Raw genomic sequence first — 13,523 nt, 5'->3', positions numbered from 1 at the left:
GGTGCATTCAAATATTGAGACGAAGATTGGGTTTAATGTATCGTACATAAATAAAACATGTTACTTATTTCCTTTAAAAAAAAACGTCCGCAATTCGTTGCAAAATGAACATTATTCATCAAGAGATAATCTAGCGTGGTAACGACGCCATTACTAAGATGATTTCCTCAGATCCATCATCGTAACAATGTCGTGTTCCCTTGAACTTCGCGCCGTAAGTGCTTCTGATATCATTCCGACAACAACAACACGGAGTACCTTTTATGTTCGACTTCACTAAGGTTTACAAACTCACCTTCTTCTCATCACTCAAACACACTAATATTAAGTTTGTTTGTCGCGCGTACTAACTAAAGTAGGTACCAACTTGATTTTATTACTTCATAAATTTTTTTCGCAACACTGTCACTCGTTTTTCTCACACGTCCGAAGTTTGGCTGGTAGAAAATGCTTTAGCATTAAGTCCGCCTTTTTTAAACGGTTTTTAATAAAAAAGTTTAGCTGAAAAGAACTGAGAGTAAAATAGGCTAATTTTTAACAAACGGTTCCCAATGGGTTTGTATAAAATTTGTGTAATATTTTAATAACTTTAAAAAAAATTACGAAGTTTCATATAAACTTTCATCTGTTATAGCCCTTTGGGGATTACATTTTCTAAAGTAGTACAGCCTTTGTCAATCCCCAGAATATAATATATCTCCTTGCCAAATGTCAGTCACAATCGGTTCAGTCGTTTAGTGGAGAGAATGTCTTCCCTCTTGATATAATGACGAACACTGCATTATTTCTGGATTGGATGAAATTGTATGTATTACAGGAAAAATAAACGTTACCTCTTACCAGTAACAACTTCCAATTCGGTGCAGAGGTATGTGATGTGGTTTGAAGTATTAGGTCTCGGGTTTACTCCCCGAAAGGGACAATGAGGAAATTTATAATTTCTGAAATTCGTCTAGGTTGATATGCCTATATATGGATATTTTAAGCCGTTGCTTGTTATCACCCTTCCAACATAGCCGCTAAGCGATATAGCGTTCCGATACGATGTCGCGTATAAACCATTTGAGGGTATAAGTTGAATTTATTTGCCATGCCCTTAACAGATCTTATACTGCATGATCAAATACAGGCAGGTGAGATTGCGGTCGAGGGCTTATTTATGGTGGATTTAAAAAAAAAAGTATCAATAATGTACCGTAGTAGAGGTAGGGGCTTGCGTATCATTACTTTGTGCACGATGCGAGACGAGGCGCGGCTCACGTCTACAGCGCTGTGACGCCTCAACCTCTACCAATGCAATTGCCATCAGGCACGGATTTTCTGGTACGCTCGCTAGTACCTAACTTTATCCTGAGCCGGGCACGCGTCACAATATTTGGGATACCGAACAAAACGGTTTGCATTTAAAAACAGCAATTATTATCAGTCATACACTCTAAAAAAAATTGGTTATTCCTAACAAGATAGTGATTGTTGTGATCAAGCATCTTGATTCCATACGAGCCTAACAAGAACATAGATACATCAAATAAGATGATAATGATTGTTTATCATAATTCAATGGACTGGGCAACTGTATTGCTCCTATTATTGTTACTTAACTAAGGCAATTAAGACCTAATTCATAGTTATTTTAATTAGTATATTCTTAACTGATTCAATTTACGTACTTGTTTAAGCTAAATAATTAAAAATGATCTAATAATACAAAGAAGTAAATAATAATAGAAACAACGCATTTTTTTGTTAGAATCAATGAACATACCTACATTGTTAGCTCAATCTATAATGAACTTGCTGCTATAACTAATCAGCTTTTGTTGTTATGTTTATTATCGTAATTGTTATAATTTATATAACGTCAACTAAGAGAAAATCTCTCTTAGTTGGCTTTCTTTTTTTAGAGTGTAGATTTTCCGGGATCGCTAGCTAGCCCGTTGCTGGAAACTCTTTTTCTAAGCCTATAGCCCGCGAAACAATATTTAAGACACGACACTGATCAAAACGGTTTGCATTTAAAAACAGCAATTGCTATCAGTCACAGATTTTCCGGGATCGCCGCTAGCCCGTTGCTGGAAACTCTTTTTCTAAGCCAATAACCCGCGACACAATATTTTGGACAAGACACTGGCCAAAACGGCTTGAATTTAATAATATCAATCGCAATCTGTCTCGGAATTTCCGGTATTGCAAGGTGCTGGGAACTCTTTACGCTGAGCCCTATTTTGACACGACACCGAACGAAAAGGTTTGCATTAAAAAACATCAATCGAAATCAGCAATGTAAAGAGGCATATGCTATATTTGCTATTCCAGACTATAATATACCTCTGTGCTAACATGCAGATCCGATCAGCCATTCTGGCGTGATTAAGGAACAGACATCCATTCAAACTATTAATAACGCATTCACAATATTAGTATCTATAGATAAAAAGTTAAAGATAGTTATAATAAGTTATTATATTATGCGTTACAGTTTTTATGTTCAACAAGACAGTGTTTACGAGCTACTGGCCGGATCATCCAAGCGTGGTGTGATGAATTATAGCAGTTTTAGAGTTTACAGCGCAGTTAAAGAATCGGAAAGTCGCTCCGGGCAGATTTACGACCAGAAACCGTCGATGGACACGTTATGGATTATAAATCATGGAAAATTCCGCGAAAGTAACCTCGAATCGTTATTTCAAATTTTTCAATACAAAGCCAATGAACCACGGTTAAAAATTTAAAGCTAATCCAATTAATTCAGAAAGACGATTAAGTAATTTTTTACTTTTGAAAAGTTTATCCGATTAACTCCGAAATTTTTTATATTTTTGTAGCAGAAAAGTTTGCCGTTTCTGTTCAAATCAAAATTCATTTTTGTCAAGTGCTTACTCTTTAAGCACTTTTGAAATGGCTAGTCTGTCTGTTTGTAGTGACTCCACCGACGGTTCAGAAGACAGACTCTACCGAGAAGACGCCGGCAAGAAACTCAGCTGTTGCTCTTCTCAAACATCAGCAATTGGCGATTGTTTTTGATTATATAGTTTAACAAATCTCTAATCTAAATTAAACTGCCAGGCTGCTGAAAAGAACCGCAGCACTCATAGTGTGCTGCGGTTCTTTTCACAATATTAAACCTGTCTATTATAATTAGTTTAGAGACAAAAACTTTCATAGTTTATTGCCTAATTGTTCAGATATAAAATAAGATGTTTAAAACTAAACTATGAGTTAAATAAGCAGCATAGCAGGTTTGCTCGTAGTTCTAACACTGTTAAAGTCACATTGTTCAGAGCCTATTGCACTCATTTTAACCCGTGCAGCCTGTGGGTCAAGTACTCTCTGAAAACTACAATATAATAATGCGTTCAGGGGGTTGATGAAGCTGCCCCGCTTATGTAGCGGATGTTTGCGGAAGCGAGAGTCGACTGCTTTTATGCCACGATGCGCAAAAAAACATGTGGCTGCCTTGTGTGAAGGTTGCGGGAGAGCACCAATCGCATCCAGAAGATATTTGCTGGCAGAGTGGACTGTAGGTATATGAGTCACTGCTGTACTATTTCAGATGTATTGGAGCGGCAGTTATTCTCATATTCAAATATGATGCATTTATTTCTTTATAATTTATTTACTGTCTTTTAGTTATAAAGAAATAATGTCTTTTTACTAATAAAAAATATGAAAATAAAGATTATTATTATTATATTGTTGCCTGACATTAAAAAATGTAGTTATAGCAGCCGATGCGTTGCGGTGGGCCCCTGCCGACATTGTGTAGAATAAAAGTATCAGTTTTTACGGGTAAGTTATAAGAACTTTTACGCGGAACCGGAATGTATAGGAAACGCGCATTAACTTTATTTACTAAACTCATTTACGGCATTGTGTGAACAACTCGTATATGTAATGTGTAATAAAGAATTTGATAGGTAGATTACCATTGTTAGGGAGTCTTCAAAATATATAAACCTAGTTTTGGTATGATAACTATCCGATATCATGATAATTGGTATCAACTCTTTCATGTTGTCAAAACCCATGATTTTATCACATTACGTCGCATAACAGTTTATTTTGACGCCAGCTTTGCATCTTACTTAATGTTAGGTAATAAATGGAAATTTTACTTCAAAAGTATTGCAGACATTTCCAAAATACGTGGGTACTACAGCCAATCCATTTTTAAAGAGTTCGCTAAAATCTTCGACAAGCACATAATATATACCTACGAAGGTATCAAAACATATACGTGAAATAAAAAACTTAACCACGATTTAGAAACATTATAAACTTGAAAAGAAAAGTCGGGCACTTTTCTTAGATTTCGTATGGGATTACCAATACTAGTTCAGTCTGTAGTACTGTAATGAAATGATTCTTCAATAAACTTCTTGATATTTATGTTATAAACATTTAGTTCATACAGGTGCTACTGTTCATTGTATACCACAATTTGCGAACCTTTACAAGGCGCGGAGAGAAAGTGTGCAGAATCCAATGATTTGTATCAAATTGCAGCTACAGGTTAGTTTATTGTGCCAAACTAATAATACACCAACCGAACCGAACGTTTCTTGGTGAAAGGTTGTTTTATCCCTTGCCTGGACTTTGTTATAACAATAATAAATGAAAATTCAAATTATATAACATTTTAACTATTCTATTCGTGATTATCGTTATTCTACTAGCGAATTCCTAAAATACGTGACTGAATAATGCATTAGCCAGTTTCTTCTTATAGTATTTTTTCTACTTTCTGTCAAAATATTTTTGAACTTATACTTTTTGGCGCGTTAGGTAAGAATAATACGAGCAAATTTTTACAATGCGCGCGAACACCGTTACAAAAAAAACAGACACCCTGAAGTTAGCTATAGTCAACATTTTAGTATTTCATAAAAAGTTAATATCAATTTGTATAAGTTGCATGCTAAAATAAAAAATGTCCATTTCTTTAATTATGCAGAAATATTAATTTTGTGATACTTTAATAAACTTCATTAAACTAGATAATGCGTTACAATACTTTCAATACATTAAATACGGTATGTACTTGTTGAATTATATTTGAGAAATGTTGATTAACTACGAAAATCTTAGTTTAAAATCTTAAGTCATGTATTTACATCGTATAAATTTGGCCAGTTGTCGCTTTTTATCGGCACACTAAATCGGTTTTTGCTGTCAGGGTGAAAGAATGCATATGAATACACTTTTAGTGCACACCATAAAAACGTTTACAGAAAAAATTTCAAACATCAACACAAGACAGTGTATATTTGTGTAAAAAAAATTTTTGGTTAAAGGGTGCTAGCCGCGGTCGTAGCCAGGGAAAATTAAGGAATTACAAATTCCAAAATTCTGGGAATCGATCGCCACTAATAAAACCAAAACACTCACCATAGCTCCAGAAAGGTCGAAGAAAACAGTTCTCAGTAGTGTAACTTTTGAAGCGGAAATCGTAAAAATAAAGCAATCCGTTCGCATATTCCGGGGTTAGCAAACGCCCATAAATTAATAACAATCGCTCCCACCTCGCACCTGATTTGAAAGGAAACCTAAACCTCGCCCGAAGGAGGAAGTTGTGCTCCACTAAGCGATTTCAATTGTTTTCCCAACACTTTCCGTTGTTTGCCTTACGAGGATTTTGATCCTAGGCGTCGAGGCTACTAAAGTACCTAGTCACAGAATTAAAAACATACAGAAACCGTGTACACGACTAATGTTGAAGCATCAAAACCACTCTACTTTAGTGGTATTTCTAAAACAGGCGGTTAGTCACTTCTTACCATTGCATATTAATTATGCATTTTATTTAAAAAAATAAAATGCAAAAATATGTTGGCCTTCTTTCACGCAGCGACTCAGCGACTTATGTACTTTTAATAGTTGATCTCTATCACACTCAATACTTACTATACGACACTATAGTGTTTATAAACTCCATGGCAAATCGAGATACTGCTCAAGGGCTCCCCCCACGCACCACGTAATTGAAGACGGCGCCATTATCGCCTACGTAACGTAAACATAACCGTATTCAGTTGCCTTTTTCTACGTAACGAAGATCTTGCAAGCTTACATAGGAACCTACTAGTGATTCGAGTTTACCTTTGTCTACTGTTACAATAGATTTTTTATTATATTATTCATCCTAAACTTATATTACGGTCATCAAAACATCGATATGAAAACATGGCCTTGGCACAATATTTGACTTAAGTCTTCGAATTATACTTAGTAATCTTTTTATTGTTAACAGATGTTGGGCGCTCGCACAGAGAATAGGCGACCCATTTATTTATCGTACAATACTTGTTTTCGGCAGCACTATGAATATTCAGGCAAACAAATCAATGTTATATGTGCAAGAAAAATAACAAATGGAATTGAATATATTTACCGTAGGCTTTAAATAAATAAATAAATTACGACAATACACACATCGCCATCGAGTCCCAATTATGCGTAGCTTGTGTTATGGGTACTAAGACTGATGAATATTTTCATGAATAATATACATAAATACTTATAATATACATACAAACCCAGACTCTGAAAATCATTCATATTCATCACACAAACATTTTCTACTTGTGGGAAATCAAACCCACGGCCTTGACTCAGAAAGCTTTAAAGTTTTATTGAAATTAAATAAACAAAACACAAATTTAAGCTTTCCTATTTATTTCACATATTGTGCTCTGCGTCATTGCTTTTGCTTAATATGATGATTCTAGATCAACGGAAAATACCTTAGAATTATGATTGTATCTTTTGCTTGTGTTGACGTAGAATTTAGATTTATCTACAGCTCCAAGGTTAAGCAGACTTGACTACCTATTTAATTTTGATACATCCACTTGGTCCCGCGAAAAAGAATCTTGACAGGCAGTGAAGTTAGCCTATAAATGAAACTTTTATCCAGTTGATGACACTCTAAAAACGACCTCACGTTACTAAAACTAGTATCTTCCGATTCATTCAACTAAAGATACCTCCAAGATTCAAGTTCTAGTGAGATATGCCTTCGTATTATTATTTTCTTTATTCCAATACAAGTTAGCCCTTGACTGCAATCCTTGTTGGTAAGTTATGATGCAGTCTACAATGGTAGCGAGCTAACCTGTTATAGCCAGGGGTATGGCAGTCAAGCTAGACCAATATTTCTAATTTGTTTCTATACAACAGCGTCGTCGTATTGTAAAGGAAAGGTTGGTTTCCAACGTAACTAGCCATTGCCAACTTTTCCCACCAGGCAAGAACAGAATTCAAAAATAATGCCTTCCTAAATTGCGGTGATAGCTCACCGCTTAGGGCTGCAACATCGCTTTCGAGGGGCACTTCTAACTTTTCTAAGTTACGTGCGTTTCAAGCAATTAAATATCACTTGCTTCAACTGTGAAGGAAAACACCGTGAGGAAACCTGCATGCCTGAGAATTCTCCATAATGTTCTCAAAGGCGTGTGGAGTCCACCTATCCTCAGGCACGTTGCAGGACGGGGTCCTTTCACGCCCCGCAAATTGTTTCTCTGTTCATAGACGTTGTCTTAACATCAGTTGAAAAATCTGCTGGGTCAGCCAATTAAAACTATAAAAAATAAAAGAATTAAAACTATAAAAAAAAAACAAATTGTGCATCATTATTAATAAAAATCATGGTAAACATCTACGAAGGCGTCTATGTTCTTACTGTCTTCGTATTTCAACAGTCGCTCTGTCTAAAACTAGCTTAACTGATGTTAACCCAAATATCGGTCTGTAGGCGTTCAATGCGCTACACAACAACAACTGCTGTTGATATCTATTTGTTTATTATTTCAAAATCCAAAATCCAATACTTTGGACCAGGCAGTTGGCCAACAAACTAAGAGAGTATTATAACACAATTGTCCAGAATCCTTGTTTGAAATAATATATAAACTTCGACCAACAACTTGAGAAGCTTTCGCTTGGTTGTTGGATCAAGGGGTACATACAGAAGGTAATTCTTGAAACGTATTGTGAGGAGGTTCCTCACTCTGGAGCCCTGACCGCCGGTTGCTTGGGTACTCAAAAGCCACGACGTAATGTAGAATCTAGAAAATCATAGAAGGCAGTATCTTAAATTGCCTATAAGTACACTGCTAGAATGCCTCTCCCAAGTTTTTCCCAGTGTTTTCTTAAAATCACCACGCAGGGCAGCTGGGTTTGTGATCGCAGTCGATGGTAGTAGCAGCATAGAGGAGGCTGCTAACCGTTGTCCGTTATATTCCCTTAGTCTCGTAAAGGAGGAGTGACAACTGTATTCTGATATGCCGTCACCACACGGCATCAGATCTTGGCGTGTGGAAATCTAAGACCTGCATCCCTTTGAAACTCTAAAGAATCAGGCGAACACATACAAAATAGGCAATAAAACTCCATTACACATACGTACATTAGCCAAAGTAGTCAAAGTAAAGGAATGGGATTGAACCTTATTCATTCAAAATCTTATTTTTTTAGTGAAGACTCAATGGGAATATCCTTTTTGGTTCCGTATTCAGTATAAGATAACGCCGGAAGTTATCAATATAAATTTGGTACAGAAGTATAAAGAATGTGTTCATTAGTCACTTGACTCGCACGCACAGAGGCGTCAAACATGATGTTATTTCGATGGGTATTCGATATTTGAATACGGCGCGTTTGAAATAGGAGACGCGCGCTTTTTCTAATTGCGCTGAAAATAGATCGTGCGCGCGCGCAGCTATATAAACGCCACCTGGACGGCGGTGACCATGATTTAAGAGGCTAAGTATTACAATGAGGTCCGAATTACTGAAATGGAATAGGTTTTTCATTTTTAATTGAACTTCTTACTTCAGGGTTTTAAAAAAGAAACAGGAAGATTATCTCTTTATGCTAAAATGGCTAAACAAATTTTCATGACATTGTATAATGTCTCGGTAAGTAAAAGGTATTAGTATTATTAAATTATAGAATACTTTTAAATTACGAAAATCCTAAGAATTTATTTCGAGATCTAATAATATACAGAATTAAAGACGCATTCGGCCATTATTGTATGCCTTGTGTCCAGTGGCGTGCATTAAGCAATGCACGCCACTGGACACAAGGCACAATATGCAAATAAGCAGTGCATACCCTACCCTCAGGGTCTTACGGAGCTTTCAGATAGGACCATTAAAGTTTTGTAATTATAAAAACACTTAGTAAAATATATATGAAAGCGCCATCTAGTAATGAGCGCATTTTCCTATTTTATGGTATACATTTAGAACTTTAGAGGTAAAAGAATTACTGTTAACTGCTAAATGGAATGTAGTGAATAACCGAGCTCTTGTTCAAAACCCTATACAGTGGGTGGGTGGTGGCAGTTTCTGTATGCTGAATGAAATAATGAATGAATATACTTTTATTACACACCACAAAAAGTACATAAAAAAGAAAAGTACAACAAAACAAAGTATACAATTTGGCGGCCTTATCGCTATTATATTATTGTTATGTTCTTAAGTCTATGTAATAATATTTAGAGTTTTTAGTGTTTTCCTTCTTTCACGCTGTGACTTTCGGTTATTACAAAAGTAGGACAAAACGTGCACACTGAACATATCAATTCAATACCTTTCTCGGTTTATGAGATACAGCCCGCTGACGGCCGCTGACACTGACATACTTTAAAAAATATTACCAATCAGTCCCAGTTGCTACTACGTTTCCTGGTCACCCTCCACCGGCCCAATAATCGCATTACTCTACATACCCCCAGCAGCACTACCGAACTCCATAACTAATATATTAACACGTGCTACTCTATGCAAGTCTATTTCAGGCCCATTTAACGAGTTTCACGGCTGGTAATGAAAAATAATCGCCCGCGACCGTAGCTAGATTAGAAATACTTTTCTACCCCTATCAGAAAAGGCAGTATGCAGTGCAAATGAATACGATTCCTCGTCGGTTTTATTAGCATGTTAACTACGAAATACACAAATTGTAAGGTTTTATAGGTTATAAGGACGTAATGTTTGTACTCCCTACAAAAGACCTATGTCCAGCAGTGGACGTCTATCGGTTGATGTGATGAATGTTTGTATTACATTTGTTATTTATCAATAACTTCCCATAGAGTATACAAACACTACATCAGACCACTGCCTGGCCGTGAAAACCCGTGACCATGGGCCTCTACTGAAAATCAGTAGGGACCCGAGGTCATTCATTTTGAATCAATTCCTAAGTAAGTGTGGTTTAAAGCTAGAGGTCCCGTGTTCGATTCCCGGCAATTCGGGAATTTATCATTTCTTAATATTCTCTGGTCTGGTCTGGTGGGAGGCTTAGGCCGTGGCTTGTCCACCCTTCCGACAGAGCCGCTAAATGATTAAGCGATTCGGTACGATGTCGCGTAGAAACCGATTAAACTGTCATACTCCCTAACAGGCTAGCCCCCACCATCTTAGACTGCATATCACTTGATGTGTTGTTTAACTTGTGTTACATTAATTTTATAAAGTGGATAAATAAATAAACTTTTTACCAGATATTGTATTAAATAGACTAGGATTGTTATAAATACGCTAATAATTATTATTTTGATTATAAATAGTTTTAATAACTATTTATAATCAAAAGAATTAAAATTATATTTAAATAACAACAAATGTTCGTGACATTGAGATGGTGGGTATTTTGATATAAATACGACTGTCGATATCGAAACACTTCAGTCCTACATGGACTCGAACGATGCAAAGATATCTTCTGGTGTCTTTTATCACTTGTAATGGAATGAAAGAAAAGTAAACATAATAAATCGAAACTACTACATAATTTATGTACAGTATACTAACTTGTCGCAATCTACCCCTTATTAACATATAACTAGGTAATTATACTTTTACATAAAGTTTTATTAAAACAAAGAGGGTTAGTACATTAACCCGTGGGAGCCGTGTTACCGACCACTAACCGCAACACTTGGTCGCATCGACCCCGAAAACAACGTTTCGCACGGACGGCCGGGAATGTGGACGGGGGGTATCAAGTGCCAGCAGGCTACACCTGTGGGACACGGGGGAACCTGTCTGTAATAAGCCTGGGAGTGACACGAGTGCCCGTGAGAACTGTTCACTACAATGTCACGAACTTTACAATTGAATATAAATCATTATCTTCAAAAAAAAGTAGAAACTAAAAATACAATAGCAAAGTTAACATTTCTTTTATTTTTTTTAGCTTTTGCTTATTCGTTCGTGTAGCATTGTTTCCAGGGATTTAAATTAGCCTATATCAATCAACGCTCTTTTACTATTTGTATAAATTTTTCAAGTAAAAGACAGACCCACAAAAATTAACATAAAAATATAGCTCGGACGAACCGATGGACGTTAGAGCTTCAAGGTGATGGAATGGCGACACCTTCACGGGAAAACGTTGGTTGGCCAGCCGATGTCAAACAAGTCACTGGGAGTCGCTGGAAAATTTGAACTCCCTACAAAAGTCCAATTCATCCAATTGCCGTCCACTGCTGGACGGCAATGATGATATCATAAACATATTTAAAAAAGTGGTCCTTTTATTTAGTTTGCAAAGGCTTGCCACAACAAACATTTGAAAAAATTATAGCAAGTGATGGTGTTATCTAATTTATGCCCAAATTCCAAAGCACTTAGTCCGCAAGTGCCCTGTGCAAATCTAAAAAAAAAACCGCGGGCTTTTATAAGTGTTAATAAAAAGACAGGTCTAAAATAAGCATCAAACACAGTACCTACATTTCTGAACCATACATTTTAGCTAACTTAAATATTTGTGTACAAACCAAATATCGTACCTTCTACTATTTCGGTTTCACCTAAGCGTTCATTATATCAATAATTCAACTCATTCATTTACCTACTGTTGCAATATTTATGAGTTAACTCATTAAAGATACTTCAACTTAGCTGTTTACAAAGAATTGATTAACGTCACAAAATAATATAATACCAAATAATTTGAAATTCACATTATTTTCCAGCAATCTCCAAATCTTTTCCCATAGCACACGTTGGGACGGACTGGCTGGCAGACAATGGGCGATGATTCGCCGCGGCCGGTAATGAGCTATTAACGCGAGGTCGCGAGTAAACGCGCCACGGTCGAATGGACCTTCTGCTGAAACAATAGGCAGGGGTTGATTCGGCCACAGATAAGTTTTTGGGCTTTGAAGTTGTGTTGTCCTGTTGCTTGCCGTTAGATGAGCAGTCTAAAATTTAAATGAATATCAAATCATTGCTTTTATTCTGGGCATTGTCTGTGAGGGCCAGGTTTGCTCGTTGTCCAGTTCCTGAGTCACTCTTTTCAGAGCATACTGTACTTCCTTTAACACGAGCAGCCTGTGGATTTATAACACGCAACAACAGTACAGTGCCCTTTGCATACAGTGTAATAATGCGTTCAGGATGCTGATGGGACTGCCTCCGTTCTTGCCTTCGTCAGGGATATCTGCCGAAGCGCATACAGATTTTTCTACATGATCATGCGAAAACGGTGTACATCCTTGGTGCGCGGGCTAGTACCAGCGGCCTTCTGAGGGCACTGGCTGGCAGGATTGATTGTCAGTACCCGTGCCATTGCTGCATTGTACATGTGCTTTCCACTCGGGCATGCCAGAAACGTTTTATATAAACTATTTCTATATTTACTAATATTAGTTTTTTTTTATCTTTGTATTTTACTAACAATGATCCAAGTCGATAGAAGTAAATGACTTTTTTTTATTATATTTTCTTCCATTCGTTGCTGTCCTTGACAGCAGTAAGCTAATTCTGCCGTGCCAACTTAACAATATCATTGAACCAGCACGACTGTGTGTGTTTTTCTATAGCAATAAACGAGATAAGATAATAGGAGAGAGATAACTCTCTCGTGGCACGCAGGCTAGCCCTACAGGACGAGTCTAGAAAACCCTGATAAAGGTCATTCGATAGAACTCTAATAGTAAGCTTTTGTATCAAATTAGTAGACGGTGGGAAAGACACATTTAGTCCTTAATTCTTTTACAGGAACCGATCACTCGGCATGTCCAAATATGTTCGACTGATGTCCGTACTACAAACTACACACATCCGTTGTGGAGTAAACTTTCCTAGAATTGCGACTTTAAATAATTTTATGCTTGCCCTTTGATTTTATCTATTCCTGGGCTCTGATTTCGTATTGGTTTGGATTAACTTTTTTTAAACTGCGTCTATGAAGGCAAAGTCTATTTTCTTGTTTGTGTCGAAACAACTAAAAATTCTTTTATTTTAATATTTAGTTAGATAAATATATATTCTATAGAAGTTAGAACAAAAAGCATTAAATCCTCTAGGTCCCAGCTTAGATGAGCTGCGTTCAGGATCCATAGAAAAACCAGAATGATCGACATAGCTAAATTAATTACGACACAGAACGCTAGAATGTTTGTGAATTTAAGTAGGAAGTCCCGGTAGAAAAGAAGGTTTGATTCCAGGCAGTTGCTGTTTGGGAATTTATAATTTCTGAATTTTGTCTGGTCTGGTCTGTTG

Source organism: Pararge aegeria, chromosome 3 (assembly GCF_905163445.1).
Source record: "Pararge aegeria chromosome 3, ilParAegt1.1, whole genome shotgun sequence".
Taxonomy (NCBI): domain Eukaryota; kingdom Metazoa; phylum Arthropoda; class Insecta; order Lepidoptera; family Nymphalidae; genus Pararge; species Pararge aegeria.
Note: the sequence above shows the minus strand (reverse complement) of the source record.